At 33.4% G+C, this 19,072-nt stretch overlaps 2 long non-coding RNA genes across 14 annotated transcripts; both read right to left on the bottom strand.

The window, feature by feature from the left end:
* Window positions 1-5,212: 5,212 nt before the first annotated feature.
* On the bottom strand, window positions 5,213-18,985 carry LOC138127519 (uncharacterized). 13 transcript variants are annotated; one of them, XR_011158264.1, is made up of 11 exons: window positions 18,232-18,979; window positions 14,794-18,174; window positions 14,587-14,744; window positions 14,374-14,525; window positions 14,144-14,308; window positions 13,780-14,091; window positions 12,935-13,214; window positions 11,048-12,510; window positions 10,030-10,326; window positions 9,881-9,967; window positions 5,213-7,684 (listed from the first exon to the last, which is right to left on the bottom strand). It is a non-coding gene; the product is annotated as an uncharacterized lncRNA (long non-coding RNA). The 13 variants fall into 13 exon arrangements; XR_011158266.1 differs by having other exon boundaries at window positions 11,048-13,214; window positions 13,780-13,862; window positions 13,921-14,091; XR_011158260.1 differs by having other exon boundaries at window positions 11,048-13,214; window positions 14,794-14,941; window positions 14,998-18,174; window positions 18,232-18,978.
* LOC138127520 (uncharacterized) lies at window positions 8,186-9,874 on the bottom strand. The gene is made up of 2 exons (XR_011158272.1): window positions 9,084-9,874; window positions 8,186-9,020 (listed from the first exon to the last, which is right to left on the bottom strand). It is a non-coding gene; the product is annotated as an uncharacterized lncRNA (long non-coding RNA).
* Window positions 18,986-19,072: the final 87 nt, after the last annotated feature.

The following is a 19,072-nucleotide window of genomic DNA, read 5'->3' as shown; positions in this document are numbered from 1 at the left end:
TGCTGTAGGGTAATATTGCCATAGTGACAATAGTGACATGTCAACAACAATCAACAAATGAGGACAATATCTAACTTTATTCATTATTAATTCAAACAATCGGAACTAAAAACAACAATAATTACTTAAATAGACGGAACTCTGCCATAGTAAAAGTGAACTGCACTTCATAGCATGGGACATCGGGTAGTACTTACGTCCATAATGATGAGGGGCAGAGGGGCTATATTTCTTCGACTCTATAAACAAAAAGATAAATACGCTACGAAACTAACACTATGAGCACTTACCAGTTCATGAAAATACGCCAACATCACTGTCATTTACACTTGTAACCTTATTTAGATCTTGCCCTTGTTTGAGTGTCTCTATGATTTCAGATAAGTACCTCCTGCCTTTCGATTTTTCCGGTATTAAGCTATTTAAAGCTTGTTCTTCTTCATTTACGACGTTTTTCGGTAAAGCACTATCATTCAAACTCATTTTGCGAAATGTCTGTTTGTATAAACAACCAAATGTAACTATGACACTCGAACATATCATGCAAACGCGATCAACTCAATCTATTTTAAGACGAGTGTTGGGATTTAATTGTTTTAAATTCTCTTCGGCTTATTCTGAAACCGGTAAACTATCGAACAAACCGCGGATGTTATGAATCATAACAACCTTAGATGTCTTAAAATCCTCGCTCTACGAGCTCGGATTTCAAACCGACATTTGCGGTAGTTATGATAGTCATAACATCGCTAGGTATGTTAATAGCTATTAATTTGTTGGGACCAAACACCACCACACTCGATTATTTGTTAAATAAAATTTAAGTGAAGTGTGCTCAATTGTTTTCATTCTATTTGGAAAACCTTCCGAAGGTACGGCCTCTCGTTAGAACCTAATTAAACAAAATGAAAAATAAAACACAACGTAGGATCCATAAATATTTCTCTTCTCATTATTTTTGTTTCGTATTTTTCACAGCTGGCTTGATCATTAACGAACCATTGTCTTCTGTCATTATGCAATTGTAATTTTGAAATTTAACGCATGGCTAAAATAGTCAGCGTTTTCAGTTTTCATTTACCAATTCTTCACTGGTTTATTGCTCCGCCTTCGCGCAGATATTTCCATGGTCAAAACCCATGAGAGATTGAAAGACCTCTAACATTAAATTAAATAAATGACGTAACGGAGTTAACAAACAACGAATAAAATCAACAACAAAAAGTGCAGGTACGTTATCTGGACCACAAACATTATTGACCTTAATTTTCTTCACAGCCTTGATGATATCACAGTCGTTGATGGTAAATGAGTTGAGAACCAGATGATTACCACAGAATTCACTATTGCGTTGAGATGTACAGCACTCACAAGGTGTATTAGTGATATAGCATGAGTTATCACAGACGTCATGGATCTGATCATAGTTGAATACACTTGCAAAATGATCAGCGAAAGCGTTGATAATATCTTACTGGTTGTTTAACATGTTGTCACCATGTATCTATCATAGAGCCCGGAACACTAGTAGCTTTTTTTCTTTTGATTAATAAACTTCCAGATTTTTTTCGGATCATCTAGCAGAGAATCTTCCGCAGCTCTAATGAAATTTAGATATTCGCGACGAACTTCTTGTCTTATTTTTCGACGTAATTTTTTCACATCAACCAAATGAGACGTAATTTTAGTTTTCCTATAACGATTCCAAAACTTGTTGTTTTCTTTTATCTTGGTAATAATTGAAGAAGTGTACCATTTTGGATACTGAGCGATCCGAGAGACAGGATTTAGTTTAGGTACATATTTATCCAACAGTTCAAAAAAAGCATTGTAGAATTAGGGACCTAGTTGCTTGTTCAACATCAGTTATAGTTAAATATGAGTCCAGTGAACATTTGATAAAGCTGCGTACAGTCTTATAAAATCCGCTTTTCTAAAATTGTATTTACTTAATAGTATATTGTATATCAAGAGTTGAAAATGAAAGATTTCACACGAGTTTGCAGAATTGAGCCACAAGCCGTAGGCGCGTGGCTTAAGCAAACGAGTGTGAAATCGAATTTTCAACACGTGGTATACACGATATTTTTCCGACGACCACAAAAAAAAACGCTAATATTCGGCATCCCTTCAAACTTCAAATATTATTCGACAGAGCTGCGGACAAAACATACATTGGTGGCCATGGTTACTACAACTGTGTGCAATCATTTCATTGCGCACAGGCTAGAAGGTATCTGATTGGCTAACCAGTTTCATTGCACACGGGTTCGCTATTTTCATGCAATGGCCAACTTTCAGTAATAGTTATTTGTGCGAATTTACGCATTTTTCATAGTGGTCGTCGGAAAAGGAAGATTACAGGTACCACACATTAAATTTTCCATAAAGAATGTTCAAATTATTCTTTAGTTTCTGTTTTATACGACTGACCTGTTTTAGCTGACTCATGCGGTGCAGGCTGTCCCACCTAAGACTTTTAGGTCTAATATCTCTATTATTTATGGACCGATTTTTGTTAAATTTCACAGATAGATAATTTAAAGACTGGAGATCAATCTCGCGTTACTCAAGTACCTTCAGTCTTAAAAACGCCATTTTAACCCCTTTATTTGTGAATTAAATCATTTTTCTAACACTAATATCTTATACTGTTTCTATGGTGCATTTGAGCTCACACCTTATGTTTCCCATAAAATACGCTTTTCTCTATAAGACACGTCGTCAATAGCAACGTATCTTATAGAGTCATAAAATACGCTCACACATATTATTCAAGTAACATTTTATTCATCATTTTTACAGTAATTATCTCAAAAGTGAAAAGTACAATTATCGAATTGGAACTGCCACATTAGCTTCGTGCTCTTGTTCCTAACATCTTCTTCTTTAACTTCTGCTGTTTCATCCATCACTCCTTCTTCAAATGATTCTTGCCGTAATGTGAATCAACTTTTAATGAAGTTCTACACACTTACTCCATATCAAGAAAAGCCGAAATGACATCTTCCGTTACCTCCATGATGCGTGATTTTATTGTTCCGGCCTTGAAACGAAACATACACCTTTTCGTATGCACTTTTAGACTTCATTGGTATCAAATTGCTCCTTTTTTTTATTTCTTGTGGAACATTTTGGGACATTTCAACGATGAAAATTGTTTTTTTCCAAATTTTTTGATATTATTACCATAGTACCACAGCAACATTCTCATTTTGTGTATTGTGACGCGTCTCGAATAATTTCTGAATTTATTAAAATTTCTGATAAGATGTTTTATAGTTTAAAATTCTGGGTCTATTAAATCCTCGCTCCCTGCGGTCTATAAAACACTTGTTGTCTTAATAGCCTTAAGATATACAGGGTGATTCTGAAATAAGTTTGGAAAAAAAATGTAGAGTATCTTTGTATTTTCGACGCCTATGAAGAGGGAACATTTGTCCGAATTTGTTCACTTCATTAGCAACTATTGTTACATCAATTCCACAATAAAGTCCTAGGTGCAAGCACACTGCTTTGTAAATGTTTCTATGGAAATGATCGAAAGGAGTAATGTCATAGGTAAATATTAAAGTTTGTGAATGACGGGCACCTTTTACCTTTGATAACACTGGTCAACAAAGAAAAATTTTCTTATATTCTGTTGGGTGTACCGTATGTACTTTTTTATGCTGAGTCTAGACATATTTTCAAAATTATTCCATCACGTCAGAATTTTGAGAAATTTTCAATTCTAATATTTATCCAAAACATACAATTTTGTTACAAGATTTGACGATATTTTTCAATGTATCCCATTAATGACATATTCAGAAGTAAATGTGGTTCTAGCTGCTTGTTTGAAAAGCCATGAAGAAGTCTTGACATATTTCATGTGTCACCACTCTTAAATTATGCCTCTTTTTCTTTGTAAACTAATCATATTTAAGAAATTCGTAGAAATGCCATTTTGAGGAATATAAGAGAGTACAGAAGGATTGTTTAAATTAAATTGCGTCGATTTCTTGTCATTCTTGTTGTCTTACATTTAATATTCACAGTGCATAAATGATCCGAATAGTTTTTGTTATTTTTGCGGAGATCTAGCCATTCAGCAGTATGAGTGAAATATTACGTCCACAATAGAAGAAGCGTGCTATAATACTTTTATTAAAATTAAAAATCATGACAAATCTTGGATTCCCAAATATCTATTGTGCACGTTGTGCTGTTATAAGTTGGTTGAGTGACAAGAGCACTGTTTTCCCATTTGACGTTCCTATGCTTTGCCGTGCGTAAGCGGACCATGCAATGGATTGCTATTTATTTTTTGCTGCAACAAATTAGTTGGAATTTCTGTCAAAAACAAGAAGCAAATTGCATATCCCAATACAAAAGGAAAATGAATAGAAAAAAGTTCTAATTATAATAATTCTAATTTTATTATTATGAGTAAAATTTGTCTTCATTCTTTAAGTTCATTTGGTTTCAAAACCTGACGTGCTAGAAGTAATTTCTTTTTAACATTATAATTAATACTGGAAACTTAAAATAAATTGTATATAAAAAGTGAAGAAAAAATAAAAAAATTAAAATTTGTTGTCCTGTGTAATTATTGTTGCTAAACTACCAAGATAATCACCTTTAACTCAGCAGCGTACTAGCAATTTTGACCAAATTTTCAATCATTTATATCTCGAAATCGAAAAAACTTTTATAAGAACATTTTTTTGTTTATGACTTATTTCCATCATTACCAAATACCGGGTTTTTTTTTCCAAACTTATTTCAGAATCATGCTGTATACTAAACCGTAGAACAATAATAAACAATGACTTCCGCAAAAATTCGTCTCCTACTACAAGAAAAAGAGGGAAAACCGTGTCAATTTATTTAATTTTTCCCAGAATTGTTCAATTGTTTCCAAGCGAATTGACTTGAAATGCTAAAAATTTTAGCACATTTTTAACAAAATAATTGATGTTTTCTTGAAGTAAAAACTGTTAATTTGATTAAATTTTTTTGTTTTCTAACAAGTAACAATCGGACACTAGTTTTGTGTAAATTCAAAAAAAGGAAAATGTTTTGAAATTACATTTTTTATTGATCGGGCATTTTATTATCAGTAATTTATTCTTCATTCACTAGAATACTTTTCTTCCAAATTTCAAAAAAATGAGTCCATAAATAATAGAAATATAAGACCTGAAATTCTAAGCTGGGACACCGGGTATAAGGTAGCGAATAAATATTGGTATTTTTATTTACTACTAAAAAATATATTACATATTAAAAAGTTATAACAAATGGATATATTAGAACACAATATAATACAATTAATAGTTATTTAAACATTAAGGTAGGTAAGTAATATTTACCAGTCGAAGACGTGTTTGCGCCCCAGCTATAGGGTGGGCCAGCAATAGAGACTGGTAAATATTTACACCTCCTGTATTGTTTGTTAACTTTTTCCCACTAACAAAATTATTTTGAATTGCATAGTTTCTTTTTGATTAATTTATTTTGAATATTTGAACAAAATATTAATATGTCTGTTGCTGGTAGCTAAGGCTTTGGTTGCAAAAAACGTGAATATTAAAAGCGTCCTGTCAAAAGTTTGTAAAAATGAATTTGAACAAAAGTGAAAAAGAAATGGAAGTTGCTGAGGTTGCAACCGAACGAACGTTACCAGATGGCATATAAGTGTTTTGTTTGGTTACTTACATCCCTTCGTTAATAGTAACAAACGCTAGGTCAAACAAGTTGTACCTACATCCATCGAATCAATGTCGTAACAACGTGCTTACCATGTAGAAAGTGGAAAAAAGGATATTCAATTAGTATATTATAATACGAGTTTAATAAGAAGCTTTATTATCACATGAATGTGTTTAAAGCACGACGAGCGTAGCGAGGAGTGTTTTAATGGAATGAGTGTGATAATACGTCTTATTAAACGAGTGTAATATACTATCTTATCTGCTCTGCTTTACTAATTCCTGAAATTTCTGCTGCTCCAGTTTTTATATTAGACTAGGGACTTTTGCGTAGGTTGGTAACAGACATTGACGATTTGTATTTAAATTTGAAAATAATCTAGTAGCCGTGAAATAAATTCAATAATAACTGTCATTCGTGTATTAAATGTTTACGAGTAAATTATTATATTTACCTACTAAGGGCCCGATTTGAAGTTATGGTGGCAAATAGGTGGTGCAGCGCAAACGTGTAGCTATCTTTATCCTACAGATTTATTACCAATATGCGTCATCTTTCTCTCTTGTGCCGTTACCATGACAACAACAAGTGCGACCGTCTCAAATCAACTTGAAATCGGCCTCTAAGTTTACTTCGTAGCTTCACAATTTATCTTGAGCCTGAGGTGAAATGGCTAATGTTACCACACTACTAAAAACAGTTCAATAATGCGATCCATTATTAAACTGTTTTCGATAAATGAGCCCATTAGTAACGCAAAGTAGATAATAATAATTAATTATGGTATAAGTGAGTTATTTTAGCTATTACCCACGAGAGGTATTTGTTATTACCTCGAGTGGGTAACACTTAATAACCCATGTATGCCATACAAGGTTTTATCCAATATTCCTAAATTTTTAGATACATAATAACATAATTGTTGTTATTTGTTTATAAACAACGAACAAGGCTTGAAATTTACGTGTTCCAGTTTGTGATTTTAAGTTTAATTTTCTTGAAAATGGAAATCTTTTGTGCCAGATGATGTACTAGGATATACTACAGTGGGCTATGGATGTTAATAACCTATGGTGCTAATGGCAACGTGGGTTATAACAAAAGACTAGTTTTAGCCCAGTTTACTTCATTAAAAGTAATTACTAAAACAAGATGTTAGTATTGAATATTGGATAAAAGTATTTTTTTTAATATATTTTTTTTGTATTCGTTTGTTATTGTTTGTTTTAGTTTTTTGTCTTATAAATTAAGTTTTAAACTAATACACTGCGCCAAAAAATTGTCGCAACACATCGACTTTCGAAAATATTGTTTGTTTCATAATGAGAAAACATATTATACAAACGTAAACGTCCTAACATAATATTGACATAATATTAACAAAATAAGAAGTTATAATACGTATATCATTTTTGCTTCAATTACTTCTGCTATTTTTAAGTAATGCAAAAATACATTTAGTATTGCGACAATTTTTTGGCTCAGTATACAATAGCGTAATTTGCTCTAGTGAATCTACAGTCCATTCCATTTAAGTATGCAGTATAGAATAGCATAGGGACTATTTTCCCTTCGTTGATTGGTCAAAATGAGAGAAAAGTTTACACCAAGGCAATGTTCGATTTTTGATAACTACTGTCAAATTCTGATATTTGATCGATTTTTTGGATATTAGTGTCAAACTTATCGGAGTTTTTGCATCAGACGCATCATTAAACTACAATTTTGTTATTGGAATACCATTACCGTAAGTTTCTTTATGACTTTATCTTTGTTAATTTTGCTTGGAATGTATGTTTACAAATTTGCCGCGTTCGCCAGTGTGAAACGTTCTCCATTCGTACTGCATTCTTAAATGGAATAGACTGTAGGCGTCTATTGCATTAATTTAATTTATAACTCCACAAGCAATGCATAACTGTAAGTACTAAGAATATTACGATGTTTGAGGGAAGACGGTTTCCACCAGATGAATTTGGTAAATTTTCTGAAGCAAAAAGTAATGGACATTAAAAAATATACAGTAATTGCTGTAGAACTTAAAAGCTTATTTTGATGTTTTCTTCTATTTTGCAATTAGATGAAATATGTATCTTTATAATTAAAACCAAAAAATAAATAAAAAATTACCCAAGTTATCATATGTCTTTATAAAGTTTTCGTTTTTGGTGATATATCAATTATCAATCTAATCAATTGTCCTTTGGAAAATAATACATCCCTCTAATTTTAGTTACTGTGAGGTTAATGATTGTTCGTTTAGCCAGTAACTTTTCTGGGAAATGTGTGCGAGATGTGTGACTACTCGTGCATTTTAAAGAGCTTCGAATTGTTTATAACGCAGTGATAGGTTTGAAATCAATTTATATCTAACGGTTAATTCAGTTTGAAGTCAAATTAGTTTAACAGTTACTTAAAAAGTCACCCAAAGCTACTATAAAATTTTATCATATAGATAGGTAACCAGAGCACAATCAGACGAATGAACTTAAATTGTAGCATAACATCTATTCTCATTGATGTATAGTTATTTACAGTACAAGCTGCGAAAGTTTACTTTTAGGTGTGCAGTGTTTTTAAATTGCCGAGGCGAAGCGTAGCGTAGCCGAGGTTATTTAAAAACTCAAAGCAAGTGAAATAGCTTTCGCAGCGTGTAATGCATTAAACTTTTCATTCTCCCCTCGCTATTTTTAATAAAATACAATGATTCAGTGATTATACCGTATGTTTCAAAAAATTTCTGGTCAAGTAGGTCCTGCAAAACAAAAGCATTAAAAACGTATGGCGCAGCTTGTCAAATAATAACTGAACTGTCAAAAACGTCATTAATTGCCGTAATAATTTTATTCGCAAAATGTTATCTATGAGAATGATTTTCACTCCTGAACAACAGATATTCATGATTGAACCTTATTTTTCCAATGGTCACACACTTCACACATTTCGAGAAAGTGACAGTGTTCAGCAGAAGTGCTCGACCCAAAGTTCGTACTGAGGAAAATATTCAGACTGTCAAACGTGGAAGACGAACCCCAATTATCTCTGAGGCAACTGTCGCAGCAGACTGAGTTATCAGTGTCAATTTGTCAAAGAATTGTTCGAAAGGATCTTGAAGATTCAGTAACAGCTGAAAGGTAGCGGAACAACATTCTTGATGTTTTCACAATCAACTCCAACTGACTCAAGGGTATTTTCAATAAGACGGGGCTTCAGCACGCGAGACTCTTCGTTATTTGTGGCAATTTTTTGCACCTATGCTGCTTGATGAAAAGGAGTCTTCCAATGTGCATCGAAGCTCAAGGCTATCATTTTTAACACTTGCTCTAGAGTAATTTAAAACACATTATTGTTAATTGTTGTTTGTTTATTTATTGTTGTTACATTACTTGTTTACACATATTGCTTTTGTCCTTTTGTCGATGTTGTCGCGCGGCCGCGCCGGGTACGTAACCTAACTTTAATCCGAAGCAAATAAGCGATCGTCTGGGGTCTGCGCCTCCGCGGTATTGCAATATGAAATCTTGGCGCCAACGGCAACGGCCAACCCCAATTCTCGTAGAATCGTAGGGGAAAAGAACCGTTCTCAAGCTTTTTTAGAAATTGCCATTTTATGACAGTTCATTCAAAACAATTATTGTGATAAACACATTTCCACCTGAATATTCAAGTTACGCCATACGTTTTTAATGCTTTTGTTTTTCAGAACCTACTTGACCAGAAATTTTTTGAAACATACGGTAATAAAATTAGTATAAGCTGGCTTGTTGACGTTACTTTAGTAACAATACAAAAACATTATTTTATGACATTTATCAAATATCGTTGTCGTTGAATACTTGGTCATAGTTTACTTTAAAATACATGTCATTGAAGAAGCTGCATAATATTGCGTGCAGAAGTGTGTTGCCGGACCAAAGACCGGTAGGTACAATCAAGCTTATGAAAATTTCATTAAAAGGTGTGCAACGAATGATGTTTTTGACATTTTTGCTTTTTTGTTGTCTAGGGCACGAAAGTTTTTCATAGCAGCAAATGATGATTTTACTTTCGATTTCAATCGCCTTATTAAAATAGAAACTTACGAGTACACTTTCGTAGGGGGGAGAATGAAAAATAACAAACACATGATTAGAATGAATTGCGAGAAAATCATATTGCTGGATTTCCTAGTTTCCAAGTTTACCTTTAGAAGCTGCTTCCGTTTCATTATTAAAATCTTCATAGTTGGAGCAAGTAATTTTGCAAGGTTCTATGGCCCCATGTCCACATACTAGAAAATAATACATATTAAAAATGAAACGACAAATACTTTTATATTTTAATTTTGTTCACCATTCCATATTTTCCATGATGAATAATCTGATGAAATTTTTGCGGTGATTTTTTCCACACCTAAGTGATAGTATCTTTCCCTAATATTTCCATTTTTTTTTATGTCGACCGTCTTCTCATTTGACAAGATACTATAGGAATTCCATTGGTCTCCTTCATTTGACGTTGTGAACACAACAGATGACGTACTATTGTGTACCAGAATTAAATTTAATTCACTTGTGGTACCTGACAAAAGCAAAAAGTAGAGTTTGTCTTCTACTGCCTTTATAACACCGCCGCTGCAGTACCGAAAGTCTGAAAATATAGTTTATTTTGTAAAAATCATAATAATGGGATAGTGTTTGAATCTAAAATGAGTTTAAGAATTTTAAGAAACCTGCAGTTTTTTTTTGCAAATTGGATTGTTTTATATGTTTTGGACATTCAGACCGTGATTCTGAGGCGTAAATCAGATTCTGTAAAACCCGAAAAGAATTTGGAAAAGAAATACAAACTAAAAATTGTCATTACTTCGATTGACCTTGATAATACTTGATCTGTTGGTTTGGGATCTAACTTATCAAGGAATTATAAATACGACATCACAAAGTTGTGATTTGAAAATACCATTATGTAGTAGGTACATACAGGATTATTATAAATGATTGCGCCATCGCAGTTGGCGTTGAAAACCACACAAATTTTGGATGTAGCACCAGAGTAGTAAAGCTACCGTCACCATCGCCACCTATCGGCGATATTAGTCTGACTCATGTCTTTTTGAGGCTTGCGGTACATTCATTCAACTACGCCACCACCACCAACTGCGATGGGATAGTCATTTATAATAACCCTGTATCAATTTATTATAATAATAAAAAATAGTTGTATTGAAATTTAAGAAATCGAGAATTTAATTGGTGGACACAGTCAGTGAGTCATTCTCATTATAATGACATAAGATATCCGTTTGTTGGAAGTAATAATTAAAGTTATTTTATCTAACTAGTTTAAAAATTATTTTTTAAACAAATACCTGTTGGTGTAGAAGCTGTTAAGATCGGTTTAGCCAAACAGATTTTAACAAGAAGGACCACATAACAGAATTTTAATAATGCACTCATCATGGAAAAACTTTTCGCAACAAACTGACTGATTACTTATTACTTATGTCAACTCACTCGATGATGCAGTGTTGCCAATAGCCGTCGATAAAAATCGGCAGATTCGATGGTGACTTTTCGGTAGATTTCGCAAAAAGTCGGTAGATTTTAACTCATTCAAAAAAGTCCCTTTGCAACCTTGTATCTTTTCGAAATGCTCTCTAAATTCCATTTAAGTTTGCAGTATAGAATAGCATATGGAATATTTTCCCGTCGTTGATTGGTCAAATTGAGAGAAAAGTTTACATCAAGGCAATGCTAGATTTTTCAAATTCTGATATTTCATCGATTTTTTGGTTGTTAGTAGTTAGAAGCGACATCTACTGCATTCTTAAATGGAATAGAATGTAGGACTTTCTTACCACAGATACCTACTTACTAAGTTTTGTATTTTTGTATTTTTATCTACTTTCCACTAGGGGGCGCCATAACCCATAAGTAACAAGGTTGGTAGAACTGGCGATTTTGTATAGTAGACTGCCTGGTTGTCATTTGACTACATAAACGCTGTTCAAAAATAAAAAATAAAACATTGTGGTGCAAATGACTTATCTGTCACTGTGATAACTAATTTTAGGAAATGTCATGAAAAATGTGTGTTATTTGCACCACAATGGTTTTTTAATTTTTGAACAGCATTTAGTTAGATAAGTAATTAAAAATAATAAAAACACCGCCATCTCAAGGAAGTTAAAATGAGAGGAAGGAAGGTCAGTTTCAAAAAGTCATGCCACCCGCAAATCGTGGGCAGCCATAAAACGTTGCTAGACAAGGGTGGTTGGTGGGGATTTTGCCAGTGGCATATCGTCGTTTTTTCAAGGATGTCTTTTGCTTTATAGTTCGTGCGGTTGCCTAAAAAATTGTACCATGACAAAATGCCACTACTTCATTTTTGCCTGGTGTAGAAAGCCCAAGAGATTCTCCATACGTTTGCGGTACTGTAACACCGCTGCTCGAACACCTGGAGCTAGCATCGAGAACAAAAAAAGCATCGACAACGTCACGTGCCGACGCGACGCGCCCTCCTTCCGTGACATTTTTGGGTCGCTCATTTCAAGTTCATTTCGTGCAAACTGTGCCAGCCACGGGGCGGCTGAAAAAGCACGTGTTAGCCCCACAATGTAAGGTTGAGGCGACCTCACGCCTCTGGGTCGTCTAGCTGCGACTCATCTTTTTCTCGTCCCCATTTTCTTCTTCTCCTTTCTCTTCTCTCGCTCTATTTTTTTCACAGCTACAGATGACGCAACGGCAATGTGGTTTCCACTTTCACTTTGGTCACTTGCCGGGACGTTATCTTCTTCTTTTCTTTTCTGTTTGTCTCTGTGCTTTTTCGACCCTGCGAAGAACGACGATTACCATCTGACGCAAAATAGGCGCGGACCTACCGACACTTTACCGTAAAACCATCTGCATCCCGTCAGCGGAAAGTGAAAGGTAAACAAACCGGCGTCATGATCGTTCACCTGTCAAGACGCAACGCACGTGTAGTACCGCCGGAAATGCAATCACTTTGATGCGCAGTACGTTCAAAAACCGGAATGTCTTATTGCGAGGAAGAATAAGTGTCAATTGTTTCGCATGACGCAGATTTTTGCAAATAGGGGGGTAGGAAAAAACGATCGAAGCGGAAACAAGACAATACCGTAAGAATTTCGAAGGATCACCGTTTATCGAGAACGCCGCCGAGGATAGACACCTCTTTAAGGCTCAAGGCCGGCAGATAAGTCGCCAAATTTTTTAGTCGTTTTAAGTTATCGTACCTAAGCGCAGTTACGTCGCAAACACTAATTCCGAATTCTCAAGTCAAAGTTCAGTCGTTTTGTAGATAATTTTCAAATTCAAAGCCTCATATTGTAAGTAATTTTTGGACTCGCATCTCACCAATTTCATTTTTGTAAAACTTTTCAATTGTAATGTAACGTCGATTCACGACACGGAATATTTATTATGTTTCACCAACGTGTTCGGCAAATGACGAACACGCCGAAGAAATGTTAAATTAGTTTATCCATAAGTATAAATCCTTAAGTTGATGGTTACCTGTAAAAGGAAAGCTTTTCTTAAAAACCGATTAATTTATTTACATAATGTATTCTTTAGTGATGGAACAACAAATTGGTAACCTACTGAACACCTACTTCACTCACAAAGTTTAATTTCTATTAAACCAAAATAAGTTAAGTGTGAAATTTGCAAAATCGCCAAAATTACTTTACTATTATACCTGTATTATAAAAATATTAATTTTCTTGTCTTAAACTTGAATTTAATAAATGAAATTGTCTGTATCCATTTTCTTATATTTTTTGTTGTACGATTGTAAAATTTCACGAAACATTATTCAATCATTAAAAATATCGAATTTGATTTAGACATTTTCGCTAACTCTTCACATTCCTATTTATTTTGGTAAAGCAACATATAGTATATTATATCATTAATAGTAGAAGTGTCTCTTTTTGTGCCAAGCCTAGAGATTGAAAACCGAAACGCAGTTGAGATCGACAACTGGGCGAAGCACAAAAAGAGCTCCACTCTGAATGATACTCGTATATACTATTTTATTTTCAAGCGGATCACAAAAAAAAATCGAACATGAACTCACTTATTTAGTTTTCTTTTCCTGCAGTTACAATCTTCTTAATCCTTTTAAGGCACTAGTAATTTCTACTTCCCTTGTTATTGGTACTTGAAGTTTCGATAATATTAGTAAAGTCTAGAATGCTATTCATTCTATCCGATTTACTTTCTGCAAATTTCCACGTAAAATTTTCCCAAAATGGTGAATGATCGCGATTTGTAATTTTTAGTATCCTGAACTTTTACTACGATAGCAGAGCCCAAATTTTCGACATATCTCGTTGTCAAATTGGTGATTTCATTGCATCGAAAGGGGTCACACTTAGTGACAAGTAACCTACAATAATAATAATTCATAATTCTTCCTCTAGCGAACTCAGAAATTTTACCTACGTAGCCAGAAACTTTGCATCAGGAACAAATTATGTAGAAATTATGCACTTTTCGCCCGGGACTGTGGTCGGATGAGATCTACTCGTACATTGAGTTTGCCGTGATCTGCATCAATGTTTGAGCCGTCGCTCGCCGTGCATTTCGTTTTCTAACAGTACACACTTCAGATGTTCGTTAAATACAACCAACGTTATTAAAACGTAAATAACAAACGATTACAACTTACAACTGTTTACCTCTTAACATTGAAGGGCAATCTTGCGCTATTTTTGACATTTGTTTGACATCTGATCTGACATCCATGGGCAGTTGGACACACGCCCACAAGTCTCACAAAGGGATAATAATATCGTTATTTCGCTTTTTTAGAGGCTTTATCTTAATGGGGATAATTTATTAATTAAATATTTCGTGTAATTGATAGTTGTAATGACCTTACATTTGACCCGGTCAAGCCGCCTGTGGGACACTTCTACTCCTAGGACTTGAAGTACTTCTACTATGCTCAGAAAAAAAGAATCTTTAACTGTCTCTATAGAGATACACAAAGGCGCGATTTTCGACCGCTTGAAGATAAATATTTTTTTCTTCAAACGTCTGTAAATTATGACATTATACTCCTGCATTGCTAATGCTAAAGTCTCACTTCGTTGTCATGGCATCTAACGAAGTGTCCAGCGTCCGTGAAGTTATTGTCTCCGCTGAAGAGCGGCTGTGAAGTAAACTAGCTAAATCATTTGAAATTCCTACATCAAATTGTAACAAATTCGTGTCTGAATGTGAGATATTGAAAGCTGAAGTGAATAAATAAGGTTTAATCAAGAAACTCGTACATTATTGCAAAACGTACTAACAAATCTATCCAAATTAAAACGGGTTGACAGACGGATAATTATTTCGGATTTTGTTCACAGCGTTGTTTATACTAGTCATAGTCATAGTAACGCTTTGCAAAACGAGCTGCCTATATTAATTTATCAGTCTACCCAATCTCCTACCTGGTTTCTTAACATTTCTTAAATAATTTGTTATGAAGGTTTGAAGAAAAAATAGACCTATATGTTATTCGGAGCAAAAATTGTTTTATGTGCTTTGGCTAGGTTGTCTGCCTCACTGCGCTCGGCAGCCAATCTACCAACCGCAGCTCACATGAAACTCCATTTTTGCTCCTCATAAGATGATATACTATTTTGTCATAGATTAACTTTAAAGGACAAATACGTTTGTTCCACTTTGTTTTTTATGATCTACAATTTAATAATGTAGTATTAAATTTAATAAATACCTAAATAATTATATTATTGCACCATCACAAAATGAACGAGTATTAACTAATATTTTAGTAAATGATTTTTTAATTCGAAAAGGTGCCCAGTGACATTTTTTTGCGTCATATATTTACAATTTGGGTGGTATATTTCAAATTTCGACAATGGAAGTATCAAAAAAACGAAAACGTGGGACAAATTTTTCCCCTTTTGAAAAAAGCACTCTTTTAAACTTGGTGCATAACTATAAAAATATTGTTTCCAACAATAAAACCGATGCAGCTGCGGTTGAAGAAAAGGAAAAATGTTGGAAGAGAATTACAGAAGAATTCAATTTTTCAATTTTACCATTAGGGGATTCAAAATTGAATTCTTCTCAAGACTCAAGAAACTCTTCGAAGACTTTTCCTTAACGTAGTCTAAACTACAAGAAAAATTGCGGCTGTCGAAAGACGAGAACATTATAAAACAGGAGGAGGAACTAAATAAATTTAAACATGTTTGTTTCGTTAATCGAAATCTTCTATAGAATGTAGATTCATCCATATCGTAAAAATGAGCAGATCTAACACAGCACAAACGAGAAAATCCGATATCGATAATTTCTAATATATCGAAATCATCTTCAAATATATCAACCTCATCAACTAATAAATTCATTGTGGATAAATTAGATTTACGTAATTTATTATACTGTCATATACGTCAACTTATATTTTAATACTAATTTAAATAACCAAATTTGGCTATTTAAATTTAATAATAATTAAATTGTTTTTAAGGTGCGATGCAACGTGAAATGAAATTTTAAACAATGTTAAAAATTAATAACCTTTTAAGTAATATTAAATAGTGTGGTGCAACTGGGCATGTGAAAAGTATAATTTTTCTTCGTTAAACGACATATAAAATGTAACTCCAGTACCGTCCTCCTGAGTATTTAACAAATTTTTATCTTTCAAAACTATTTTTAGTCTATCCCACTCTCCATTATATTCGATTTAAGGTTCATTTGTTTATTTTCTCGTTTGAACCAAACTCTACTTAAACACAATGAGCCGTATGATGTCCCATTCGTTAAGCCTTTCATTAGCTAAATAATTGATTAGACAAAGTGAGAGTATGTGCCAAGCACTATGTTAGACAGAGACAAAACAATTTAACGACGTTGTTTAACTTTAATGAAAGGGAAATCATACGGCCCACTAATTTCCATGATCTATTCATTTATTTTCAACCAATTGATTTAATAGTTCTTCCAACAAACAACCTTGAGGAAGCGGTCATTTTAAAAGACGCAAGTGGACAACATAAGATAGACGTTTGCACCACGTTCCTTATTTTTAAACCAAGCTTAAAAACAATTGTTGCTACGATTTTAATAAAGCGGGCAATATGCCCGCTTGCACCACATATCAGTTTAATAAATATTAACTAATGTAGTATTAAATTTAATAAATACCTAAATAATTATATTATTGCACCATCACAAAATGAACGAGTATTAACTAATATTTTAGTAAATGATTTTTTAATTCGAAAAGGTGTCTAGTGACACTTTTTTGCGTCATATATTTACAATTTGGGTGGTATATTTCAAATTTCGACAATGGAAGCATCAAAAAAACGAGAACGTGGGGCAAATTTTTCCCCTTTTGAAAAAAGCACTTTTTTCAACTTGGTGCATAAATATAAAAATATTGTTTCCAACAATAAAACCGATGCAGTTGCGGTTGAAGAAAAGGAAAAATGTTGGAAGAGAATTACCGAAGAATTTAATTTTGAATCCCCCTAATGGTATTTTACCCTTAGGGGATTCAAAATTGAATTCTTCTCAAGACTCAAGAAACTCTTCGAAGACTTTTCCTTAACGTAGTCCAAACTACAAGAAAAATTGCGGCTGTCGAAAGACGAGAACATTATAAAACAGGAGGAGGAACTAAATAAATTTAAACATGTTTGTTTCGTTAATCGAAATCTTCTATAGAATGTAGATTCATCCATATCGTAAAAATGAGCAGATCTAACACAGCACAAACGAGAAAATCCGATATCGATAATTTCTAATATATCGAAATCATCTTCAAATATATCAACGTCATCAAATAATAAATTAATTGTGGATAAATTAGATTTACGTAATTTATTATACTGTCATCTTAATTTTAAACTACGACGGTGCAAACGGCTATATGTCTTATCAGTTACGTACTAAGTTTTAGTACTTACAAATTATTCCAACGTCAGCAGATGGTAAGTAGATGGTTCTGTTCTAGAAATATTTCCTAGACGTCGTGTCTCCAATTTTTCATACACGGAAAAATAAGGTGTTCTACCGGGTGATCAAGAAGGACTGTTTAAGTTGGTAGTACAATTAAGAAATTTTTTTAATTCGGTTATTTATAACACTGCAACTGGATATGTTTTGTTGGTTTATTTGACAAATATCTGATATAGGTACAGCATTAACAACGACAAGCCACCAACAACCGGAAGTTACTCCTGTTATACGATTTAAAATACGATTCAGTGTTACCAACTTAAACAGTCCTTCTTGATCACCCCGTATAATCCGTTTTCGTTATCCCAGTACTTGAAAACTAGGGGACAGAACGGAAACTCTCGCTACAATAAAATATTTGAATACAATGAATATTGTAAAAATCAAATCTATTAATAGGCTCGTTTTAGTTGATTGCTGTTTTATTTTAACTTCAGTTTCTTCATATTCCTCAATATTGTAATGGTCCTGGTACACACTGAGATTTATATGCAATTAAAATATTTTTAAAAATTAACATAATTATGTGATTTACCTGTTATGCATGCTCACACAACAATTCTTCTCGAATTAACACAATATTACGTACCAAAAGTTAACTAAAAATGATATATTTAGGAAGCAACATTTAAACAGATATCAGTTTTGTGCAAATAAGTAAACCATAAGATTTCGTGATGTCTATTTGGATAAAGATAAATTAGATAATAATATTTAGCTGTTAAATTCAATTTATTAAAGGATACACAACCACATTACATTTATAAACCAGAAAGTTGTTTAGAAAATGACAATTACAAATTATATTTTGATCGCACAGTTTTAACTGACATTCACATTCAGCATAACAGACCAGACATTATTATTTTAAATAAGCAACAAAAGCAAGCATATCTATTAGATACAGCTGTTCCAAATTCCCATAATACAGGGTGTCCCAGAACTCGCGGATCAAACTTATAGGGCGTTTTCCTTGGTGATAACTGAAAGCAATAGCGTTTAAAAAAAAGGACAGGGTATAATCGATTTTTTGTAATGAATAATTAAAGTTGACCAATCAGAAGGACGCTGTTAATTTGAATTTCACGTAAATTTAACCAAAGGTTTGAATTGCCTAGCAACATAATTCTAGTAAGAATGGTATGGAATTTCAAATAAATGTTTGGGCAACTGTAAAGATTTTGACAACGTCAAGTTATAATTTGATTCGAAATTGTCAATCTTCGTATTGAAATCATGTATACAGCTGCAGAGTATGCCGAAATGCTCATAATTTATGGAGAGTGCCGGCGCAATGGACGTGAGGATGCAAGGGAATATGCACTACGTTTTTCACGACGTTTGCCACATCCAAATTATAACGTATTTCTACGGCT

This window comes from Tenebrio molitor, chromosome 4, assembly GCF_963966145.1.
Source record: "Tenebrio molitor chromosome 4, icTenMoli1.1, whole genome shotgun sequence".
In the NCBI taxonomy this organism is placed as follows: Eukaryota; Metazoa; Arthropoda; class Insecta; order Coleoptera; family Tenebrionidae; genus Tenebrio; species Tenebrio molitor.
Note: the sequence above shows the minus strand (reverse complement) of the source record. Positions and strands in the feature narration are given on the sequence as shown.